Source organism: Kogia breviceps, chromosome 20 (assembly GCF_026419965.1).
Source record: "Kogia breviceps isolate mKogBre1 chromosome 20, mKogBre1 haplotype 1, whole genome shotgun sequence".
In the NCBI taxonomy this organism is placed as follows: Eukaryota; Metazoa; Chordata; class Mammalia; order Artiodactyla; family Physeteridae; genus Kogia; species Kogia breviceps.
The window spans coordinates 26,798,788-26,823,626 of NC_081329.1; the positions used below are offsets into that span (position 1 = coordinate 26,798,788).

At 49.1% G+C, this 24,839-nt stretch overlaps 1 long non-coding RNA gene across 1 annotated transcript in view; it reads right to left on the reverse strand.

Moving 5' to 3' along the window:
* Positions 1-564: 564 nt before the first annotated feature.
* Positions 565-24,839, reverse strand: part of LOC136793291 (uncharacterized) — a 29,145-nt gene continuing 4,870 nt past the window's right edge. Inside the window, exons 3-4 of the long non-coding RNA XR_010838402.1 lie at positions 1,431-1,567; positions 565-714 (exon numbers count right to left, since the gene is read on the reverse strand). This is a non-coding gene — a long non-coding RNA (uncharacterized lncRNA). The remainder of the gene's footprint in view (positions 715-1,430; positions 1,568-24,839) is intronic.

Below are 24,839 nucleotides of genomic sequence, written 5' to 3' on the forward strand. Positions count from 1 at the left end.
TCCAGACTTCTCTAGGGCTTCAGGACAGCTCTCAGGGTCCTCCGAGCACCCCGCAGAGAGGTCACTCTCTCCATCCCACGGCTGCCCCCACCAAACCGTGCTTGGGAGGGAGAGCGGGTGGGCAGGAGAGGAGGGGAAAGGGAAGCCTGTGCCTCCGGGTGAACCAAGAGACCCCAGCCACGGGCAGACCCCCAGGAGAACCACAGAGTCCATCTTAAAGCACAGGGGAAGTTCTCACCAACCTCAGTTCCTCCTGGCGGAGGCCGACAATCAAGAATGTCATCGGGGGAGGGAGCAGGGAAAAAAAGAATGTCATGGCTCAGCATCCTAGCGGACACTCCCTCCCACTGGTCGCCTCCCCAGGGCTCCGGACAAATAATGAACACAGGCTCCTCCCCCTTCCTTCCCCACCCCTCCACTTCCCAAGTTGTCACAGACTAAAATGCTTTCCAGCTGGTCCCCTTGACTATAAGTGAAACTACTCACTCACTGCAAGTTGTCTCCAAATAGACAGTGACTCACAGATACAGCATTTGTCTTCAAAGTCCATCTGTCTAGAGCTGGCTCTGCAGCCCTTCCCATCGTGTCTGGTCCCAAGTATGTTGAGTCTACAGAAACCTGTGACCTTGGGCTCAGATCCTGGATCTCTCGCTTACCAGCTCTGTGACTTGGTTAAGTTAGTTCACCTTTCTTTCTGTGCCTCGTCGTCCTCACCTGTAAAATGGGGACAATAATTATTCTTACCGCATAGGGATGTTCAGGGGATTAGCTGAGTTTGTCTCTGTAAAGTGCTTAGCACACTGACACATAGTACATGCTCTGCGTTAGCTGCCACCATCATCATCATCATCATCACCACCATCATCACCATCATTATCATCATCACCATCATCATCACCATAGCATCATCATCACCATCATTATCACCATCATTATCATCATCATCACCACCATCATCTTCACCATCATCATCATCATCACCGTAAGCATCATCATCACCATCATCACCATCATCATCATCACCACCATCATCTTCACCATCATCATCACCATCATCACCATCATCATCACCATCATTATCACCATCATTATCATCATCATCACCACCATCATCTTCACCATCATCATCATCATCACCGTAAGCATCATCATCACCATCATCACCATCATCATCATCACCACCATCATCTTCACCATCATCATCATCATCACCATCATCACCATCATCATCACCATCATCACCATCATCATCACCATAAGCATCATCATCACCATAAGCATCATCATCACCACCATCATCTTCACCATCACCATCATCATCATCATCACCATCATTATCATCATCCCTATTACTGTTTATTAGGAACCCTTGTTTCTAGCTTCCTAAAAATTCATCTTTTTCCTCTCTCCTTCCCCACCTCTTTACTTACCAAGAAGTCTGTTTTCAAAGTCCAAATCATTTCTCAAAACTAAAATATGATTTTTCTCTCTCAAGCTCTCCTCCTTCCTACAGGCCAGACTCATTTGTTCATGGTGTTTTATGATCCTCAAAACATTGGAATTTCTCCTGCAAAAGCAACAAAGTAGCCTTTGTTCATCCATAACTTTGTTAATAACTGCTGCCAGTTTACAAAGCTCTTTTACTTACATTCTGCCGTTAATCCTTTATGGAGGCCTGGAAATGGTAAGTTGGTCACCCAGGGTCCTTTCCTTTCCCAATTATAGCTTGTAAATGGCAGAGCTGCAGCTGGACTCCTGGCCTATCTGACCCCAAGTTCAGTGTTTTCCAAACCTTACCTGCCTCCAGGGAGACCCAGGTGTGTACACACCTGAGAATAAACACTGGCCATTGGGGAGAAGTCACTTCTAGGCCAACCCTTTTTCTCACACATCCAGGGGTCTCTGGAACTGCCCATGAGAACAAAGTCTTAACTTAACCAGCGTGATGGAGATGAACTTGGGTCAACATGGAAAGGAGATGTTTGTGGTATGTTGTCGATCTTAAAAATAGGTTACAAAACATTATGTACAACGGGGTTTCATTTTGCAAAATATACACACCTACCCACAAAGAAAAGAAACTGAGAGTACCTGTACATTTGGTGTTGACCATGGTAGAAATAATAGTTTTTAATTCCTTTGTTTTGTCTGTATTTTCTAATTTTTCCAGGAAACGCACTATTGTGTTTGTAATTTAGAAAAATTAAGACTCGGGGGGGGGCAGAAATTGACACAGATGCACAAATCTTTTTACTGTCTGCCCAAGGGATGCTGGAGCTTTGGAGCTTTCTCCTTAATGAGGAGAATCAGACTCATAGGAGGAATCTGGCCTCTACTCAGGGTCTCTGCATGAGACCCAGATGCCACACATGACGGCTGCCCCCATGTTTCCAGGATAGCCTTCATTCCTCCTGAAGACAGAGTGAGACCAGGGATGGGTACCAACATCCTGGGTGGTGGGAGAAACAGCCATCACCTTCGTCACCACCCCTAACAAGGGCAAAGCACTTACACGATTTCTCATTAAACCTACACCCCAGCCTGGGAGGTAAGTCAGGCATGTGTTATTATCTCTATGCCACGGATGAGGAAACTGAGACCCACAGAGGGGAAGGAATTTGCAGAAGATCCTGCAAATGGGAAGGACTGGGAGGCTATGGATGAAGCCCAGGTTTCCTGGCACTAAGTTTGCATCTCTCACACTGGGTCCTGTTGTCACATACAATGGTCCAGGGTATTCTGCCAAGGATTTGAGAAGCCACAGAAGCCCTTCTGTTACCCCAAACCCTCTCCCTCCCTGGGAACTTCCCACCCCCTACTTGGCCTCAGAACTTCCTGGCTGGACCCACTCCCAGCCAGGTGGCTGCAGAAGAGACCAGGTGTATTAACTAGCTAGGGCTGCCATTATGGCGCATCATAGATGGGTGGATGGCTTATACAACACGAATGTGTTGTCACACAGTTCTGGAAGCTAGAAGTCCAAGATCAAGTGTGGGAAGGGTTGGTTTCTTCTGAAGCCTCTCTCTCTTTGGCTTGTCTTCTCCCTGTGTCTTCACACGGTCTTCCCTCATTTGGACTGATGTCAAAATTTCCTCTTCTTGTAAGGTCACCAGTCATATTGGATTGGAACCCACCTTAATGACCTCATTTTAATGACCTCTTTAAAGACCCCCTGTCTCCAAATAGAGTCACATTCTGAGGTACCCGGGGTTAGGACTTCAACATATGAATTTGAGAGTGGACCCAATTCATCCCATAATACCAAGTAAAGTCCCTCTAACCTGGAAGAGTTCCCCAAACCTCGCTGGTGGCACTTCAGCAAACACTGATGACCACTGATGCTAGTAACCCCTTGAGTCCCAAGGGGGATGAATTGCCAAGAGGCAACAGTGCAGAAAACTGGAGTGATAAATCCTAGGATTGGGGGCCGGGGGTACAACACAAGGGAGCCTGGAAGATGCATGCTGAGAGGGCAGGTTCCCTGCAGCCTGGCATGAAATGAGGAGGCTGGACCAGGGTCTCTGATGGCCCATGAGTCCATGTAAACTGCTGTCCCATTGGCGAGTGGGCAGGTGTATCATAAAGCATCTTTGCCTATAAAGGAGGATTATGATAGGACAGTTGCTTTCCTAGAAAGAAAAAAATTAGAATGTTCTGGAACTTTGGGCAAGTCACTTCCTTATCAGTAAGAGAGGGAGATTATAGAGTATAGAGTACCTAACTTCCCATCCAGCTTGAATGCTTTCAGATTCTAAAATGATGATTTTTTTTTTAAGTTTTAATTTTTTTAATTTTTAAATGTTTTATTGAAGTATAGTTGGTTGATGATGTTGTGTTAATTACTGCTGTACAGCAAAGTGATTAAGTTATACATATATGTACATTCTTTATTTAAAATATTTTTTCCATTATGGTTTATCATAGCACATTGAAGATAGTTCTCTGTGCTATACAGTAGGACCCTGTTGTTTATCCATTCTATATATATAATAGTTGCGTGTGCTAATCCCAAACTCCCTCTCCATCCCTCTCCCATCCCCCAACCCCCTCCCCCTTGGTGACCACCAGTCTGTTCTAAGACAATGATTCTTCTTCATTATTTCTCTGGGGAAGGTGATAAAATTTTTTCCTGCAACCAGCACATAGTAGGTACTCAGATAAATTCAGCTTCCTTCCTCCATCTTCCCCCTTTCATTCCCACAGCTGTTCTCAGTTCCCAGTTCCTCCTCCTGGGTTAAATAACAGAAGAGAAAGACAGTAGAAAGGGCAGTAAAAGCCCCAACAATTTACATCCAGAAAGGCAAATCTAAGCGGAAAAGAGAAAAACATTCACGTTCACTGACACGGCCGAGATGCCTGCGAACTTCCAGAGAACCTGGGCGACTCTCCTCAATCAGGCAGCTACAAGTATAACCAGAAAGTAAACGCGTTACTGACCCCGAGGCCCTAGCAAGCCCTTCCCTCCCTCATCACTCCCGGGGTGAAGGCTCCGCTCCATCATTAGACCTGACAAAGCTCTGCCACTCAGCCCACAGGGGCTGGGCAGAGATCAGGGGCCCAATTCCAGTCTCTCCTCCCCAAGTGCTGCCATCGCCAGGGTGCTTCCATCTCTACCCAGATGGCACATTCCCCAACCTGGCCCCTCACTTCCTTGACTCCATTGCACCCACTCTTCTTTAGCTACTCTTTCTGAGACGCCATCCTGACGTCATAAATGCACAGCCCATCATCCTTACCACGATCCCTCCCAATGCCTCTGGATCTCTGACCCCACCAGGATCGTCACGCCATAGACGCACACATGCTGCTCTCTCTCTTACTCTCCCTCTGTCTTCGCTGTCCTCTTTCTCCAGCCCACATTCCATGGGCCATCGTTTCAACCTCTCTTGCCAATGTGCATAACTGACTAACGTTACCAACATGCTTCACTGGGACATCTTGGCCTTCTCCAATGTCCTCGCATCGTCCACACCCAGCCGAACACCAAACCAGAGAAGCCAACCGTGCAATCGCACTGCAGCTACACTGGGATTGCCAAGCACAGATAGAGGAAATCCTACAGAATTACGACTGCCTTTCCCATATTGCCCTTCAGACAAAATCGAAAATCCTTACCGTGGTCTTGCACGATTTGCCACCTACCTCTGCAGCCACATCTCTGTAACCCATTCAACAGATACTTATTAAACACCTACTCGGTGAGCTTACAGGGAACCGTGGCCCTCCCCCTTTGCACCGTATCTCCAGCGAGGATAAACTTCTTTCAGTTCCTGAAATGTGATCCTTGTCACCCAGGCTTATCTCTGTTTAGAAGACTCTGCCATCTCCTTCCCCTGACCGACATCCTCTCGCTCTCTCTGCAGGTCTCGGCTTCAGTGTGGCTTCCCTGAGCAGCTTTGTCAACCTCTTAACGCTAGATTTGGTGGCTCTGCCAAGGGGCACATGATAGCACCTGTCCATTTCTCATGATGGCACTTTTGGATAAGATATATTTAATTACATGACCTGAATTGCTCACTCATATACATATATATATATATATATATATATATATATATGCCACACACACACCCCACATATATATACACACATATATATGTATATATATAGCAGGTTTTAATAAATAGCTACAGAAATGAAGACTTTGCTGTGACATCTCTATGCACACATCTTGGGTCACCCCATGTGTCACAGGGGTTGGCTCACCAGGTCTAAGCAGGCAGCTCTCCAGTTTTTAACCCTCGTGTGACCCTTGCTCTGGAGCCTTTACACACCAAGGCGGGGACCACTGCTCTATCCCACAAAAGAAGTCCAAAATCTTTCAAGGCCCATCTGAGAAGTGTGTCGAGAAGCTCCACTCCTGTCCCTGTTGGGTCTTGATGGTAGGGACCCCCAAGGACAAGAGGCCAGAGGATGGCATCTCTACTTAGACCTTCTCCTTGCTAGAAGGTTAAAGCTCAAGAGAAGCCCCCTGGAGCCCCCGCTGCCTCACCTCCATCTCTCTCCCACTCTCCCTGCCCATGAACTCCTACTCAACAGTCCAGCCTCCACAAGGAGTGAAGTGCTCTCGCACTCCCCCACCCCTACTCACGCTTGATCCCCCCATCCCACCATGTTGCCATGGCAAAATGTTAAGCTAAGGATCAGGAGGCCAGAGAGGGCTAAGTGCCAGCTTGGGACCAGTTGTAAGGTTTGGGGCAAGTTGCTTAGCTCCTCTGATTTCTCTTCTCATCTGTGAAAATGGAGGTGGTCATCCTTACCTCACCCTGCCGTGTTTTGGGGAAAATGGAATAAGAGCTGCAAGACTCTTGTGAAGTTTTCTGTAGATGTTTGACAGCACAACCTATATTCCTCGCCATCCTCCCCAGCCCTGTCCCTTTATGAAGTCTCTCCAATGACCATGGCCTATCCGCTTCCCTAATTATCACTGTTGTTTAGGGAATTTTTCTTACATATTGAGATTGGAAAGATATAAGTAAATGTCTCAAATGGAAAAAAATAGAGTAAAAATATTTAATTAGATGTTATATGTTCCGACCACTAGTGATAACAACGGTACCTACCTTATGAATCATTACTGTAATGATTAAACGACTCCGTATGCTATGTATATGAATATGAATGTATACATATAAATATGAATGTGCATATGAATTAAACGTATTAATATAAGCACTTAAAATAATGCTGGGCACATGGTAAGATGAAGGAATATTAGCTATTTTCATCATCACCATCATCATTATACGCTGATACCCCAGAAATTGGTGACAGAGGTTCCCGCGGGGAAGAGAGAAAAGAGTACTTAGAGGACGGGGAAGGCAGCTATTTTCCTTTTCTATGCACAGTTCTTTTTCACTTTTAAGCCACTTGGATGTATATTACCTATTAAAATGAACCGGTTCTAGAGAATTCCCTGACGGTCCAGCGGTAAGACACCGTGCTTCCACTGCAGGGGGCACAGGTTCGATCCCTGGTCAGGGAACTAAGGTCCTGCAAGCCACACGGAGTGGCCAAAATAAATAAATTAAATTAAATTAAAATGCACTGGTTCTAAATTTTTTTTGTCATTGAAACCAGTGGTATAGCTAGCATGCACAGAGCCCTGAGTCGGTGACAGTCATTTGGTTCCTGGTCATCTGCAGCCTGGCTCTGTCACTGGATCCCCATATTCTCCATCACAACCATTCTGGCAATGTTTCCTACTGAGCTACCGATGGCGGATGGTGCTAAGTCACCCCATCATGTAACCTTCATGTCAACCCTGGGAGCTGGGGAATATCACTGTCTCCATTTTAGAGGCGAGGAAATTGAGGAACCCAGAAAACAAGAAACTAACCCACGATCCTACAGACAGTAAGAGGCAGAGCAAGGACCCCACTAGGTGCATGTGCCACCTCAAGCTACACTCTGGACCGTCTGTCGTTACGTCCCGACCCCACCTGCCTGCACTCACTCCCAGCCAGCCAGTTTGTGCATGGCCTGGCCCCTCAAAATAGGTCAGGGTTCTAGAGAAAAGAGCCTGTGTCATCTTTATTTATATTTTCAGTGCCTTTCCCTCCTTCCTCCCCCAAAATAATAATTAGAGCTTTCCTAGCCCTGGGCAAGAATGGGTACTTGTTAAATATTTGCTGAATTGAATTAATTAAACTTGGCAAAAACACAGTCCCTTCCAGCATCCCCCCATCTTTATCATCGCTGTCATCATCCCAGGTAAATATTTCGTGAGGTGTCTATGCTGTGCTAAGATCTGGAAGCGATCCATAGATCTATAAATTCTGGAAAGACCTTCTAGATGATACTTCAGGGAAGGGAAGAGGGCTAGGAACTTCCTGAGTACCTCTGGCAGTGTTCTCGGAGCTGCCTTTTCTCCCTTCCTATCCCCCGCACACCCATGTACATGCACATGACGGATCTTCAGCTCAGATAAGGTGTTTCAGCCATCAGCCTATCACAGGGGGGCCAGGGCTTTATTGAGCAATTACAGCACTGCTGTTGCACGGTAATTATCATCTCCAGGAGGAAAGGAGCTTAACCAGCCTATCTCCCTCACCTCCAGACTCTGGCTGGGGTACCTGTCAGACACCTGTCAGCTCCAGAGCCTACAGGGCCAGCGGGTTGCCTTTCAGGTCTGACATCGCCGAGGCCTCACTACATGGGGCTGGCCCTGGGGTCAGGCAAGGTACTTCCACTCAGCTGCAGGGGAGATGGGTGGCTCTCAGAAGACCCCCCCCCCAGCCAAAAGAGCATTCTCCTTCACCACCTGGATCCTTGGAAGGAGGGGCCCTCCCTGAAGCCCCAGGGGAGTCAGAGCCAGTCTGCACCCCCCCCCCCGCAGGACCACACACAGACGGCAAGGCCACAGGTCTCATCGTGCACTTGGGGGGTGGGGGAAGGCTAGTAGCCCCGCCCTGGCCCTTCTTTATCCTCCACTCTTCTGTGCTCAGGACGGACCGGGCAACTGGTCAACCTCAGCAAACCCTCAGATGATCACGGAACAAAGAACTGAGGGCAGCATGCAGTGCTACTCACCATCCCAGTTGAGGCTGCACTTGCACAGACTCAGGGTTACAATCTCCTTCTCCCTGCAGCGATAGCATCTGTTCTCCTGGCTTCAGGCACCATCTATCTCCTCTGGGCTGAGGCCCTGCATGGCCATCTCTGCCTTTGCCCCAGGCTCCAGGCCCCTTCTCTAAAGCCAGCAGGGACATGTGCATGTGGCTGCCTTGCTTCCCAGTAAGCTACATGCCTAAAATGAGAGGGATTCTGGCGTTTTTCTGAGCCTCTCTCTCTCTCTCTCTCATCGTTTCTAAATCCTCTCCATCCCTTTGCATTTCCAACCACCAAAAGTCACAGCAATCGCTTTATCAATGCTAGACTTCATCACATTCTACCAAAGTTTCAAGGTGACCTACAGAAAGGGCATCGCTGCTCCCTTCAAGGGCAGAGGCCGGAAGGGCAGCACGTTTGCCTGGGGAGTCCCTCCTCCCCCTGCCTGTGGCCCTGACTCTAGACTTGAGCTCTGCATGGTTGATGGTGTCTCTTTTCCTCACCACCCTGCACACAGGACCGTGCCTGGCACACAGTAAGGGCTTAGAAACTCTCCCCGCACCAGGCACTTGGAACTTAAGCAGTTCTTAGCACGTCTGCTTCAAGTGTTTTGCAACTATGGAAAAGACAGCAGAAGCAAAATGAAGGGGCAGAGTGTTTAGGGACCACCTCCACTCTGTCTTGCTTCTTTCCATTTTTAAACCTGTCTGACTCCACCCATCTACCCGACCTTACTCCCTGACAGATCCTGACAAACATGCTCTGAACTCTGGACACATAGATCCAGGCCAGAGCAGTGTAATTGAGGAAGCAGTGCCCAGCCCTGGCTGCCCTGCAGAGTAAGCAACTAAGATGATTTCAGGGGGTGAGAATCACAAGTCTCTGCCTCAAAAAGCATTGCCTCTCTTCTCACCAGTACTAGAAACTCTGTTGACAAGGAACAAAGCCCAGCTCTGTCTGTTTAATGGGGAATGAGGCTTCAAAAGCAAACACATCTGACTGAGCTAAATATTGAGTTAAATTCATACTAGGGTGTAAATGACTGCCAGAAGATCTTTCCCTGAAAGAGAATTGATGAGGATACCTGAAGAGAGGGGTGACATCTCCTGTTAGTGGAAGAGAAGGAGCAGCCAGAATCATGGCCGTTAAGGGGCTTCTCCCAGTGAGAAAGTACTGGACTGAGAAGTGTCAGCGATACTAATTCTAGTCCCACCACTGCTGACTTCAGGAATGTCATTCTACCTCTTTGAGCCTCACCTTACAAATCTATAAAATGGGATAATTAAACTAGCCGTTCCCTAAGGTCCTTTCAAGATCTGACAAACTGTGATTCAATCATTTCAGTTTGGCCCCCAGCTTATTTGTTTCTGTATTCTTAACCCAGCACTGTACACAGAGCCACTGTTTGTCCTGAATGTGCCTGAAAATCTCCATTGTTCAGACCATGAGTTAAACAATGCCTCCCAGGTCCATTTAGAAACCAAGGTCATCACAGCCTTGAAGAACCATAAAGAGAAACAGAAGACTTATCCTGATAGGCTTACAATCCTTTGGAATAACAGGAGCTGAGGCTCAATTAGACATGAAACAAAACTCTGTGACGGCGCATATGAAATTACAATAATCCACCAGATTTGCAGGGTGATTTGCTATTAACCATCCTCTTTCATCCGTTTTCTGATTTGATCCTCTCTGAAGCCGTGTGAAGTAGACAGGGCAAGAACTGTCACCCCCATTTTACAGATTTAGAAACTGAGTCTCCGGCTGAGGAATTGCAGCAAGTGAGGGGCAGCCAGGACTCAAGCTCAGATCCCCTTCTTTCCTTCAATCCCCCCACCACCCCACTGCTACCTCCAGATCCAAAAGCAAGCTAGGAAAAGGCAGAGGGAGATAAACTACAGAGAGAAACCCAAGTAATCTGCAAAAGCAACGGATGCTAAAGAACCCCCATTAGCTGGAGCCAGAAACCACCCCAACACCTCCTGTTCTTCTCTGCTGCCTGCCTGCAGCCGCCAGGGCTGGGACACCTCCCTGTGTCCACAGACCCCGTCTGTTGGTTGCAGCCAGTAGCAGGGTGATGGGCTCCCGTAATCTGCTTTCCCATGAGCTCTGCCTAGCCAAGGCCGGGTTCACTCTGGGATAATTGCAAAGCAGCAGACTCCTGCTTGTGACTAATCAAGCAAGTAGGACAGAGGTAAGAACAAACTCAACCAGGAGAGGAGGTAAGGGAGAGAAAGAGAGAGAGAGAGAGAGAGAGAGAGAGAGAAAGAAAGCAAGCCGCTTTAATAATAGGGCAATTGCCCTCTTTAGGATCACAATCTGCCAGCATTTCACTAAACTTTATGACACATGATGACAAGTTAATAGGCCAATACCTCACTGTGTGCGTTAAACAGATGCCCTGGCCTCCTTGTGCAGGGAGGTAACCCCTAAGGCCAAAAAAAAAATCCAGCCAGGTGCAGGGGAAGAGGCCAAGAAGCTGGGGAAACTGGTTATTTCTGTTGTCAAAATGGCCCCAGCAATAAATCACCATTAATAATACGGCCATCTATCAAAGAAGAGCTCTGGCTGCCAAGGCCTTTGAAGTGGCAGCACCTATACTTTCCCACCTATAAAAGGTACCTTTGTGCATCTGTCACGCTGGGAGCCGATGGGAGTGAGATGCCGAGGAGTTCAGACCTTCCCCACACCCCTCACAGCAGCCAACACACCACGCTCCCCACCTGGCACGCCTGCAGGCCGGCCTGTCTCCACTCACTCGGCCCCAGGCTGCCAGGTCTCCAGCCACCAGCAGACCTGCGAGACAGGGGTGTGGAGTGCAGGGAGGGGCCTCTAGCCTCCTCGGTGACTGGGGAGTGACACCTGCCACCTTCCCCTCAGCACTAACCCCCAGGAAGGCAAGCCTGGGTGGGTCTGAGGGCAAGACAGTGTCTCCAAGGGACGGACCCAGTCATCAGAGCCACTGGGGAACCTCCCCAGGGCGCCTGCCCAGACATAACCGGATGAGGCTCTGAATGGGGGAAGTGGTCACAGACTCTGCATCTTCAACGCAAGCCCTCAAGGAGATTTTGAAGCGCACAAAAGTCTGTAGTGGCTGCACCAACAGCGTACTCGGGTTCCCTTTTCTCCACATCTTTACCAACATGTGTTATCTATGGTCTTTTTGACAATAGCAGCCTCTATGGAAAACAGTAGGGAGGTTCCTCAAAAAGCTAAAAATAGAACTACCATATGACCCAGCAATTCCACCCCTGGGTATATATCCAAAGGAAATGAAAACACTAATTCAAAAAGATACATGCACCCCAATACTCATAGCAGCACTATTTACAATAGCCAAGACATGGAAGCAAGCCAAGTGCCCATCACCAGATGAATGGATAAAAAAGATGTGGTATATATACACAGTGGAATACTACTCAGCCATAAAAAAGAATGAAATTCTGCCGTTTGCAACCATGTGGCTGGACCTGGAGGATATTATGCTTAGTGAATTAAGTCAGATAGAGAAAGACAAATATGTATATAGTACCCCTTATACGTGGAACCTAAAAAATAAAATAAACATAGGAATATAACAAAACAGAAAGACTCACAGATCTAGAGAATAAACTAGTGGTTACCAATGAGGAGAGGGGTGGGGGGGAGGGGCAATGTAGGGGCAGGGGAGTAAGAGGCACAAACTACTACGTATAAAATAAATAAGCTACAAGACTATATTGCAAGGGACAGGAATACAGTCAATATTTTATAGTAATTTTTTAAAGAGTTTAATCTATTAAAATATTGCATCACTATGTTGTACACCAGAAACTAATATAACATTGGAAATCAACTATGCTTCAATTTTTTCCTTTTTTTTTTTTTTTTTTTTTTTTTGCGGTACGCGGGCCTCTCACTGTTGTGGCCCCTCCCATTGCGGAACACAGGCTCCGGACGCGCAGGCTCAGCGGCCGTGGCTCACGGGCCCAGCCGCTCCGCGGCATGTGGGATCTTCCCGGACCGGGGCAGGAACCCGCGTCCCCTGCATCGGCAGGTGGACTCGCAACCACTGCGCCACCAGGGAAGCCGTATGCTTCCATTTTAAAAAACCACACACACACACAAGTCTGAGAAGCAGAGCTGGCCCTTGGTCCCGTCCAGGAATCTGGGCTCCAGGGAGGGGCAGCCGTTGCTGTTCCTCAGGCCTCAGAAGCAGGGCTGGGCGCAAGCCAAGTTAGTCAGCTCTGGCTGCCGTAACCCGGAACCACAGACGGCGTGGCCTCAACAACTGAAGTGTATTTTCTCACAGTTCCGGGGGCAAGACGTCCAGGATCCCGGGGTCAGCAGGGTTGCTTCTGAGGTCTCTCTCCTTGGCTTGTAGACGACTGCCTTCTTCCTGTGTCTTCCCATGGTCTTCCATGTGTGCCTGTCTGTGTCCAAATGTCCCCCTCTTATTAGGGCCCAGGCTAATGACCTTATTTTAACTTAATGGCCGCTTAAGACCCCCATCTCCAAATACAGTTGCATTCTGAGGCACTGGAGGTTAGGACTTCAACATATGAATTTGGGGGACACAACCCAGACCTTAACAGAGCCCTAAAGCTCAGCTGAGGGGTGAGCCCCCGAGATGGAACAAAGGCCCTAAAAGCCACCCAAGCCGCTGGCAACATCTGCAACTGGGACAAATCTGAGTTAATAGAACCCAGCCGTCTCATGGCCCACTTCACCTTGCAGGGGATTTGTCCCTAGGCTTCGACAGACGCTGAGTGCCCGTGTCCTATCCAAGGGGGCAAGGTCCTCCTTGGTTCTGCCTCCCCGAATGAGATGTTTTCAATGTGACCTGGACCAAGATCCCAAGGCATCTCTAAAAGGGGACACCTACTGAGCACATACCAGGTCCCCAGCGCTGCTCCGAGGACCGATACAGTTTCATCCGTATGATTACCTATGAGGAAAGTACATCAGGAAACTGAGAGAGAATTTGCCCAAGGTCAGCAGTTATCGACAGCCCAGCCTGGCCTGGAACCCAAGTCTCTGTGACTCCTGATGCCCTGTCTCCGTCCCCTTTGCTTCTCAGCCTCCTCTTGACATGCGCAGGTGCTGAACGGTCAACACTGGAGCTGCGGCCACCATCGCCTCTGAGAGCCTGCCGAGCGGCTAGGAGTTAAGGACTCGCCTTTAACATTTTATGGGGGACTTAAAGCTACTTTTATCTGTGGGGCATTTTCCCGAAATCGTGGCCATATACGTTTACATGTTTTATACAAGCACGTCTACGGTTTATCGACGGCAACACTCGTGTGCATTTGTCTTGTAAACTGGCTCGGGCTTGAGTCCCTGGAAGCCAGGCCAGACCCCAGGGTTTCTGGGCTGATGGCTTGCCGTCTGCCACTGGTCCCTTCCCTTCTCTGGCCTCATTTTCCTCGGGGCGGGGTGGGGGTGGGGGTAAATGGAAGGCTCAGGCTAAGTTGTTTCTGCAACCTCTTCCTTCCCTGGCACTTGGGATACTTAGGGAAACCCTGAAGAGGAAAGAAAATGGTGAGTTTTGCCTGACCAGTCCTGTGCCCTTTGCAGGAGAGCTAACATCTCAGCCCCAAAGCCGCCAGTGTCCTGAGGCAAACAGAGGACCGTTGAGGCCTCCTACACATCCAGACGGAAAGTTCCACACCCACCGTCGCTGTCCAGGGAGGGGGCACCAGCCCCTCACCGTCCGACGGTTTCTGAGATCCTCCAGTTTCATTTCATTTTCTCCTCCAGCCTCAAATTCCTCGTGGGTGTCAGTCACACAGCCCCTGAGTTGCCTGCAAAACCCACAGGCACTGCCTCCACGAATGCTAGAGAAGGGTGAGGAGGGGCTCCCGAGACCTTTCTCGATGTTTCGAATCCTGAGGGGTGACTCCTGCGGCCTTGATGTTCTGCTCCGGACGGGGAGCTAGGCGCTGGTTTCGTGGTCTCGTTTCCTGAGGAGCCCGAGCTGAGGGCTATGAGCTATAGGTCTTCATCCTCCTGGGCCTTGGCCTCTTCTACAGAATGAGGGGTTCGCGTCTAAGCGTTCTGTCTCCCCCTCCCCGCAGCTGCCCACCTGTGAAGTCGCCCACAAAGCATCTCACAACCACACAGGGGAAGGCACACAGCGTCCCCCTCCCGCTCGCCCCGCTCTCACAGGCCCTGCTTTCTCTCTCCCCCAAACAAGCCCATCTGCAGAAGCAGCTCCCAGGAAAGGACGGCCCAGCGGGGGCTCCGAGAGGACAGCTTCTTCTTGGCAGAGACGGAAGTGGGTGGAGTAGATCGAATTTTTTACTTTGAGGCCCAAAGGGCTGTCAACCCTCTTCAGCTGCCCCGGGGGTCTGACAGCCACCGAAATTTACGACCTGGGCACCTTTGATCCAGGCCTCTGATAAACATCAGGAACAGCTCAGCTCTAAGCCCCGGAGAAGGAGGTGTATGGACAGGAATGCAGCCTCCTAGAGAAAGAGAGCTCCTGGGAGCCAGTGCCTGAGGCAGGTGGAGCCTTGAAGTCCCCCGCTGCCATCTGGGGAGAGGGCACAGGGGCCTGGGCCTCAAACCACCAGTGACACTGTTCAGAGGGCTGGGAAGCTGCCATCAAAACTAAACTGGGAAGAGGCGACACTCTGGCCCAGGCCCCTGAAATTCCCTCACACTTGCTCACCTGTTCTTCCAAACACGTTGCCCACGTTACTCTAAACAGAGACCAGAGAGAGCGCCAGACAAGACGGGAGCTGAGAAAGGCACATTCACCCAGCAGGCCCCTGGGTTTTGTTCTTGTTGATGATACTGTTGTTCTTAGCGATGATGGGTGCGGCAAATCGCTGGATTAGATCTCATCCCTGCCTCCTTGCAGAAAGGACAGAAGGCAGGACCACGTCCAAGCAGCCACAGAACCCCCGTGGCCCTTTCCCTCGGCCTCAACGTGGCCCTGCGGAAGGGCAGGGAATCGTGCACCCTCGGGGAACATCCTCCGCTCTGCCCATTGGCGAAGATATCCCCGAAATAGAGCCACATCCAAGCCGAGGGAGGAGCCCAAGAGTGTCCTCGGGACACTGCCTCCAATTGGTTGCCTCAAATTTCCATTCTCAGCCACTTGCCTAAAACCTCTCCCTTTGGGAAAGCAGGCTCAGCTGTGGAGAACCACAGAAGGGTCGTGACGAAGCCAGCCAAGCAGGTGTGGCCTCTGCCCTCTGGGGTCCACAGTGTGATACAGATGTCAGGAGACAAGTGTCTTAAGAGACACCCCCAGAAACGGGCAGCCATTCACGGGCCCAGCGAGCCTGTCTGCGGCCACGCGGGCAGGAATAGACACGTGTGCGCCGGGCACCAAACTGGATCTAATGACCCTGGCCTGTCTCGCAGGGTCATGTTGAGAAATAGCTGATGTCAGACCACGAGCCGGAGCAGCTGTCCTCCATTTGCACTCAACAAGAGGAAGGGACCTTGAGTTACAGCGGGAGGGGTTAAGGTTAAACATTAAGAACAGCTTCCTGGAGAGGAGGGTTGTGAAACACTGTAATGTGTTACCCAGGGCCTGCCGTAGACATGCCTTCTTCAAGGAGGCTTGAAAGAAGAAGGAGGCTGGGGACCTCGCCAGGTCATCTCGTCCATCCTGCTGAAGGCAAGGACTTGGACTCCAAACCCACCAGGCCGGGCCCCTCGGACACAGGATGACCTCGATGGCTCCTTCCAATCAGAAACGTGATTTTGAAAATCGCCCCACACCCTACAAGTTGAGAAGAGAATCCAGAGCCATCTTGAGACTGCCCTTCCGGGCCTACTTTCAAGCCTTCGCTTAGCAGTAGTCAGCATTAACAACAGAGTAGGAAACAGAGTGATCTCCAAATGCTGCGGAGACCAAGACAGAAATGTATCAACCAGCACGGAGAGAAAGCCCCGCACCCCCAGGGACAGAGAAATCATAAGATCATAACCTTTCATTGCCAGAGGGAACCTTCCACCCATTTTACAGATGGGGAAACTAAGGCCCACCTAGACATGGCCAGTTACTTGGAATCAGAGCTGGGACTGGAAGAGCCTGGTGAGGAGCCTGGCTTTACCACTAACCAGCTGTGTGACCTCCAGCAAGTCACTTAACTCCTCTGGTCCTCGGCAGCCTCGTCTCCAACATAGGAATATTACAAATGTTAAACCTAATACATAGGACATCGTCACCAATTCTAGAACTCAATAGATCTAAACATTAGAACTTACTATTGTTATTCTCAATTTGTGAACCTTTCTGTTAAGTCTGGCTGCCTTGATTGGAAGTGATTCTTCTAAATTTTCAGATGAGCAGAAAAATAAAATGTTTGGTCTCTAAGACCAGGGAAGATATGTAATTAGCCTTAGACATCTTCCCATCCCAGTCCATTCATTTTCCAGATGAGAAGATGGAGGGGTGTCCAAGGGCACTCAGAGAATGACAGGAGAGAACGTGGGAGAGGGGATGCTGAGGGGAAGCTTTCTGCTCCCTCGGTGCCGAGGGGGGCGGGGGGGCCAGTTCACTCCCTGGCCCTGGGGACGGTTTTCAAACACATGAACTTGAAATCCCAAGTTGTTCTTTAGAAGTTGCGCCTGCCATAGCCCCCAGTTACCGGATCCTGAGGCTGGTACCCAGAGGGTCCCGGAAAGCCTGGATTAACCTGATGAACCCGACGTGGTCGCTGGCACCAGAGTAGGCTGGGTTTGTCCAATGGCTTGGCTTTCCCAGCCCTGCCCTCCGTAGCCCCTGCCTCGTCCCGTCTCCAGCCCGCTCCCCAACACACTCTCCCTCCATCTCTAAAATCAATCCCCACCCAAGAAAGGAGCAACGGAAGGCACACAGAGACACTTGGTGAGCACCTCTTGTTCGCAAGCCTCTATGGGAGTGAATGTTACCTGATGTGATTCCCCCCCACCCCGGCCCCGACCCACCATCATGCAAGGTAGTGATCATTACCCACCTTTGAAGATAAGGAAAGCGAGGGTCAGAGTGCTTGGCCATGCTGACCTCGTCACAGGAGGAAAGCGGCAGGTCAGGGGATTAAACCCCAGTCTCGGCATTCTGAAGCCGGCCCTCCTCTCCTGGGGCAGCTGACCCAGCCCAGCCCCGGGGCTCCACTCCGAGTCCTCTTCCTGAATGCTTCCAACATCACGTGCCAGTTCTCATGTCCCAGTCTTCACCTTGTCCCCTGGCCTGAGTCCCCTTCTGGGTGAAGTCCCGTGGGACTGGCAGAGCCCCCTCCCTGTTCCTCAGGCCCTGGAACAGACATCCTTCTGTCCCGTTCCTACCTGGGCTTCCAAGCATCCAGATTCTCTGTCACTATGAGCTTCCTGCTTCGGGAGAGGGTCTGTCCCCTCTCTCTGTTACATGGGTGTCTACCCTGTCTGTCACCGCATCCTTCGGGTTATAAGATGTGTCTGCAGAAGGGGACTCCTCCCAGGACCTGCTGTCGGACTTTGCCCCAGATGCCCCTCGGCCGTGCCTGGACTAAGATGCTGCAACCAAGCCTCCTGGAAACAGACCCTGGAGTCAGACTGACTAGCTGGGAACTCTTGGGCAAGCTTCTTATCTATGCCTCTGTTTCCCCAGCTATAAAATGGAAATATGAGGACCTACCTCAAGGTACTCATTAATTAAATGAGTTAATATGTGTAAGCAATTAGAACAGAGCCTGGCACGTGGTTAGTACAACGTACATGTAATTAAGTGAAAGTAAATGCCTATCCCCTTCAGTTTGAAACTCACATTCTCAGGCTTGGGGAATCTCAGGGTTGGAAGGATGCATCTCCTGCCCAGCACAAGAGTGCTTACAACCACAACACCCAAGGGTGAGCATCAGGCTCTGGAATACCTCTAAGGATGGGGAGCTCATTACCTTACAGTAGCCTATCCCAGTGTTAGACCTTTTTTTTTTAATTGAAGTATAGTTGATTTACAGTGTTTCAGGTATATATACTATATATAATATAATATAATATATAATATATATAATATATATTATATATTATATAATATTATATATATATTCTTTTTCAGATTCTTTCCCGTTATAGATTATTACAAGTTGCTGAATGTAGTTCCCTGTGCTATACAGTAGGTCCTTATTGTTTATCTACTTTATATACAGTAGTGTATATCTGTACATTTTGTTTTGTTTTGTTTTTACCCTGAGTTAAAAGCAGCCTCCCTGGAGCTTCCACCTCCTGGCCTGAGCCCCAAACCTGCTTCTGCCCACATGACAGCCCCACGTTCCGTCCTCACCCCTGCTCCGGGCACCCTCAGCTGTGCACTGTGATTTACAGGCGGTTTCCACGCTGACAGTGAATGCAAACCAGCCTGGCACATTCTCACCTGCTTCCCGCACCTTCCCTCCCCAAAGCCCGCAGGCTGGCATTCCAGCACACACGCCGGTGCTGACAGCTCCGAGGGCAGCTCCGCTGGGCTGGGCACGTCCAGAGCCAGTGGCTGGTGCCCAGGGACACAGCCGAGATTGTGGGCCCCGTGCAAAGCCTCCAAGCCCAGGTCCAAAGACAAGGAAGGGAGAAGATCTTCCAGAATCTGCCTTAACACAGGCAGAATAAACAGGTGGGGGTACCTGGGAGGCACCAGGAAGACTCTTGCTTTTTTTAAGGTCTTGTGCTTTGGGGTTAAGCCCTGCCCTCTTCCTCTTAACCTTTATTCAATGTAAAAATTGATGTTTATTGTTAAAAATTTATTATATAAAGCCTGTGATCCTTTGATGAAAATGAAACTGACATTTGTGGTGGGTAAATGACAGAACAAAGAACCTAGGAAGAGAGAATATTCTGGAAAATGGAGGAAAGAACAAACGCCCTTCACCTCTCAGCTTGCCTGGAATGATTGAAAAGGTGAAGATAAATAATATTTATTTTAGGGCCTACCATGTGCTAGGCATTGCCCTTCACCATTGACCTAAATGAATATATTTCATCTTTCTAACAACACTATGAGGTAGACGCCCCTTCCACTTACAAATAAGGACATCAAGACTCAGAGAAGTCAAGCAGACTGCCAAAAGTCACACAGCTAATAAGCGCTGAGTCAGAGCTCAGACTCAGGTGTGGCTCTGTGCTAAGCCCTTTCCACTTTCCACTGTGTGACCAGACCCCACGGCCTCCTCAGTGCCACCCAAGCTCTGAGAGCTTCCACATCAGGTTAAACGAAGTCTCTCTCTCTCTCTCTCTCTCTCTCTCTCTCTCTCTCTCTCTCTCTCTCTCTCTCTCTCTCTCTCTGTCACACACACACACACACACACACACACTCATATACATATGTATATACGTACACACACAAATACACACCCGCACACATAGCCTCAGGCTCACAGAGGCTGCCCAGGACCCAGGGACCTGGAGCCTTCCTCAGCCCCTCTCAGGGAGCAGCCCAGCGCAGGGCCCAGGAGCCAGGACCCCTGGTTCCATTCCCGGCTCAGCCTCCCTGGGGCTTGTGACCTCTCTGAGCTGCAGCTTTCCCATCTGTAAAATGAGGACGCCAGCAGCTACCTCTCTGGGTTTGGGGGATGATGAAACGAGTCACTTTGTGAACAGTCAGTGAGTGAGTGTCACACACATATGTGTGCAGCATTGAGCCCTGATAGTACAGGAAGGGGCCAGGCTGGGGACAATCCACATCTCTGAGTCCCCATCTCAAAAGAGGAGGGCTGGTTCCAGACGAAGCCTCACAGCTTTTCCAAACCAAGCATCCCGGAATGAAGCCTTAAGTGCTTCTCTCTGGCTCAGAAACGCCTCCTAGCCAGCTGCCTCCAGGTGTCATCGGGGGACATAGGGACTTCTTCCCAGCTCTTTTAGAAAGAAAGCTTGAGCTAAAGGTTCTGAGTGCCCACTGTCCAGCCTAGAAGGAGGTGACGTCCGGGAAGCCACCGCAGAGACGCGGGAGCCGGGAGGGCCTAGCCTCCACATGCCTGAAGGGCCCTGGCAGCCCACGCGCTGATGGCCCTGGGTGTGGGTGTGAGGACAGGACACCCCCAGTGAAACTGGTCAGGGGGCCATCTGCTCTGCCTTCTCACCCAGAGACAGGACCCGGGGGGTTAAGCGAAGACATCTGCCCTGCGGGGAAGTAAGCAAGGTCCTGGGAACTCCTCCCCCGCAAAGGACACAGCCCTCCTGGGCACCCCACGCCCAGGGCCGCCTGAGCTGCTGCTCCTTCACACGTGACCGCTCCCCCTCTCAGAACCAGGAAACCACATTCATACTGGGGTCTTCTCTCACTCTACCATTAGGTGGGGAAGAGGCAAAGAGGCCCTGCCTCTCTCTGCAGGGCGCAGCAAGTGTTGGATTTTCCCTCTTTTTAGACATTTTGGGACCCACTGATTCCTGATCTCCATCCCGCTGTGGAAAGGGACTGACAACTCATATGTCCAACTCGGTGCAGCTCAGCAGAGGTTCCCCCTGGGCACATGCCAGGAACTAGGTCTCTAGGGAGAGACAGAGATGAACGAGACACAGCCCCTGCCTCCCCAAGAGTTTAGAATCTAGTTAAGGAAACAGAGTAAACAAATGACTCCAACACAAAGGAGATGCGATCATTGCTAGATGAAAGACCAAAACAAAATGCCACAGAAGCCCAAGAAAGGGACCTGTGGCAGGAAGACTAAGTAGTATGTGTTTGCCTTCTAGAAAGTGATATCATATGACATCTTATGATATCACTGAGATGTGGAATCTAAAATATGACACAAGTGAACATATGTAGGAAACAGAAACAGACTCACAGACATAGAGAACAGACTTGTGGCTGCCTGGGTGGAGGGGGGCATGGCTTGGGAGTTTGGGGTTAGCAGATGCAAACTATTATATACAGGATGGATAAACAACAAGGTCCTACTGTAGAGCACAGGGAACTATCTTCAATACCCTGTGATAAACCATAATGGAAAAGAATATGAAAAAGAACATACGTATATATGTATAACTGAATCATTTTGCTGTTCAGCAGGAATTAATCCAACATTGTAAGTCAGCTATACTTCAGTAACATAAAATTTTTTTAAAAAGAAGGTGATCTGGCAAGATTCCTCAAAAGCCTTAAAAAATGTTCACAATCTTTGATCCAGAAATTTCCACTTCTAAGGATCTATTTTGAGGACATAATCAGAGGTGTGCATGAAGATTTATGGGCAAAGACATATTTATGTTACTTATGAGAGAAAAATGGGGACACAAAGCAAGCGTATAATAATCACATTATAGGTGAGAGGATGCAGAGGGGAAAGTGTTCAAGCAGAGAGAAGAGGATGTGCAGAGACATTGTGGCAACTCCAAGGACTGAGAGAGAGAGATGGAGAGAGAAGAAGGAGGGGGAGGGGAGGAGGAGGACCAGAGAGGAGGGTGGAGGCCAAACCTGCGGACCTCAGACAGCAGTGAGGGTTCTGGTCTCACTCACCCTAACAGCAGTGGGAAGGAAGCCTTTGCCGTATTTTACAAGGAGGGTGGCCTCTGGCCGCACTGTGGCAACTGCCTGCCGTGTGCAGGCGCCAGTCTAAGCGCTGCATGGTTTCATTTATTTAATCCGTACCGCTTTGTGAGACAGGGAAGTGAGACTCAGCGAAGTGAAGTAACTTGCCTAAGGTTGCACAGCAGTAAGAGGCAGAGCCAGACAGTCTGAGCCAAAGAAGTTCGTTGCTGGGCTAAGGGTGGAGGGAGGGGACAGTGTGATGTGGGCAGACCAGTTCAGAGCCATTGTTAGGAGCCATGATTAGCAGGATCTGGCGAGAGGTGAGGGTGCAGTGGGCAGTGGTGGGGAAAGACAGGGCAAGAGTAACTCCCAGGCCTCTAGCTGGCACTTCCCTGATTTGGGGGAAACCAGGAGAGTGTTAAGTACATATGCATAGCTATTATATATGTACACGCACACAGACATATATGCCATATGGCCTATTAGGCAGAGAGAGAGTGGAAAGAAATACAACAGGTTGGTAACTAGAGCCATCTTTAAGTAGTAGGCTGATGAGTTATTTTTGTATTTCTTTTTTACACACCTGCACATTTTGTAAACTTCTCACACTAGGTGTACCTTATTTCCATAATCAAAGTAAAATTTGTGAGGCCTCCAGATATGCATGGAGCTGTGGGCTGCGCTAGCTGGGTGTGCAGAGGCCCCCAGGCACTGTCTGTGGCACGTGCTTGGTGTGAAGACCATCAGCCTTCTACAAGCCTCCCAGCTGAGGCTCCCCCTGTGCTCCCCCAAGGCCGCCCACAGCCTGAGGCCAGCCCAGCTCCACGCCGAGCCTCAGGGTGGACCTTGGAGGTGGAGTTCTCAACAGGAATTCCAGACCAGGCTGAGAGGTCCTGGCTTCCTGCAGAGGAGCCCATAACACAAGTCCAGTGGGAAGTAAAAGCAACCTCACAGTGGCGGGATGGGGAACGGATCCTCCTGTGGTCCCCACAGTAGGTTGCAGTGGGGTCTCCCACTGGGCTCTGCGTGTCCTGCCAACCCCCCTGGGCTTCCTCTGCAGGTCTGGGGCCACATCCCAGCTTCCCTGCCGTCTGGATGTAGCCAGAGGTAAGTCTCGGAGAAGATGGCTGGGAAGCAAGAAGCAGGCCATTCCTCTAACTCTGTCCTCTTGAGAGCAGGACTGAGGTTCAGAGGGCAGAGTCTACAATAAAGACTCAAAAAGGCCCGGAGAACCCCAGCCGAGCGGTCAGGAGCTTGGGTGGGCTCAGCTGAGGGTGCAACCAGGAGGGACCCTCCTTATTCCCCAGGGAAGCAAAGTGAGCTCCCTTGAAACCGGTAGGAAAGTAGGCCGGTAGGAAAGTGCTAAGGAAATAGGGACGGGGGAACCCCAGGAAGAAGTGGCCGTCTGCCTGGCAAGGACTTCTCCAGGAAACAGCTGCCTCTGCTGCATTTGGACAGGCCACTTCTGGTTTCTGGAAAAAAACCACAGCAGCTTCAAGAGTCAGCGCACCCCAGTTCACATCCGGGCTCTGTTACCACTTTTGAAGAGTTACCACGTTAAAGACCTAAATGTAAGACTGGACGCTATAAAACTCCTAAGGAAAACATAGGCGGAATGCTCTTTGACATAAATCACAGCAATATTTTTTGGATCCGTCCCCTAAAGCAAAGGAAACAAAAGCAAAAATAAACAAATGGGACCTAATTAAACTTCAAAACTTTTGCACAACAAAGGAAACCATTGACAAAACAAAAAGTCAACCTACTGAATGGGAGAAAATATTTGCAAATGATATGATATGACCAGTAAGGGATTAATATCCAATATATATAACCAGCTCATACAACTCAATGTCAAAAAAAGAAACAACCAGATTTTTAAATGGGCAGAAGAACTGAATCGATGTTTTTGCAAATAGGAAACGCAGGTGGCCAATAGGCACATGAGAAGATGCTCAACATCACTCATCATCAGGGAAATGCAAATCCAAACCACAATGAGATACCACCTCATACCTGTCAGAAATGGCTGTCTTCAAAAAGAACACAAATAACAAATGTTGGCGAAGATGTGGAGAAAAGGGAACTCCCGTACACTGTTGATGGGAATGTAAATTGCTGTAGCCACTGTGGATGACAGTATGCAGGTTCCTCAAAAAACTAAAATGAGAACTATCATATGACCCAGCAATTCCACTCTTGGGTATATATCCAAAAAAACCAAAAGTACTAATTCGAAAAGATACAAGCACCCCAATGTTCACAGCAGCATGATTTACAATAGCTAAGACATGGAAGCACACTATGTGTCCATCAACAGATGAATGAAAAAGAAGATGTGGTACATATATAAAACGGAATACTACTCAGCCATAAAAAAGAATGAAATTTTGCCATTTGCAGCAACATTGATTGACTTGTAGGGTAGAAAGACAAATACTGTATGCTATCACTTATATGTGGAATCTAAAAAGTACAACAAACCTGTGAATATAACAAAGAATGAACAGATTCACAGATATAGAGAACAAAGTAGTGGTTACCAGTGGGGAGAGGGACGGTGGAGGGGCAACATAGGGGTAGGGTATTAAGAGGTACAAACTATTATGTATAAAATAAGCTACAAGGATATATTGTACAACATGGGGAATATAGCCAATATTTTAAAATAACTATAACTGGAGTGTAACCTTTAAAAATTGTGAATCACTATATTGTACACTTGTAACTTATATAATATGTACCACAACTATATTTCAATAAAAATAAACAAAACTTTTAGAATTGAAAAGTTAAATGGTTACCATGGCATGCCTTAAACTTATACAGTGCGGAACGTCAATTATATCTCAGTAAAACTGGAAGGAAAAAAGTGGTT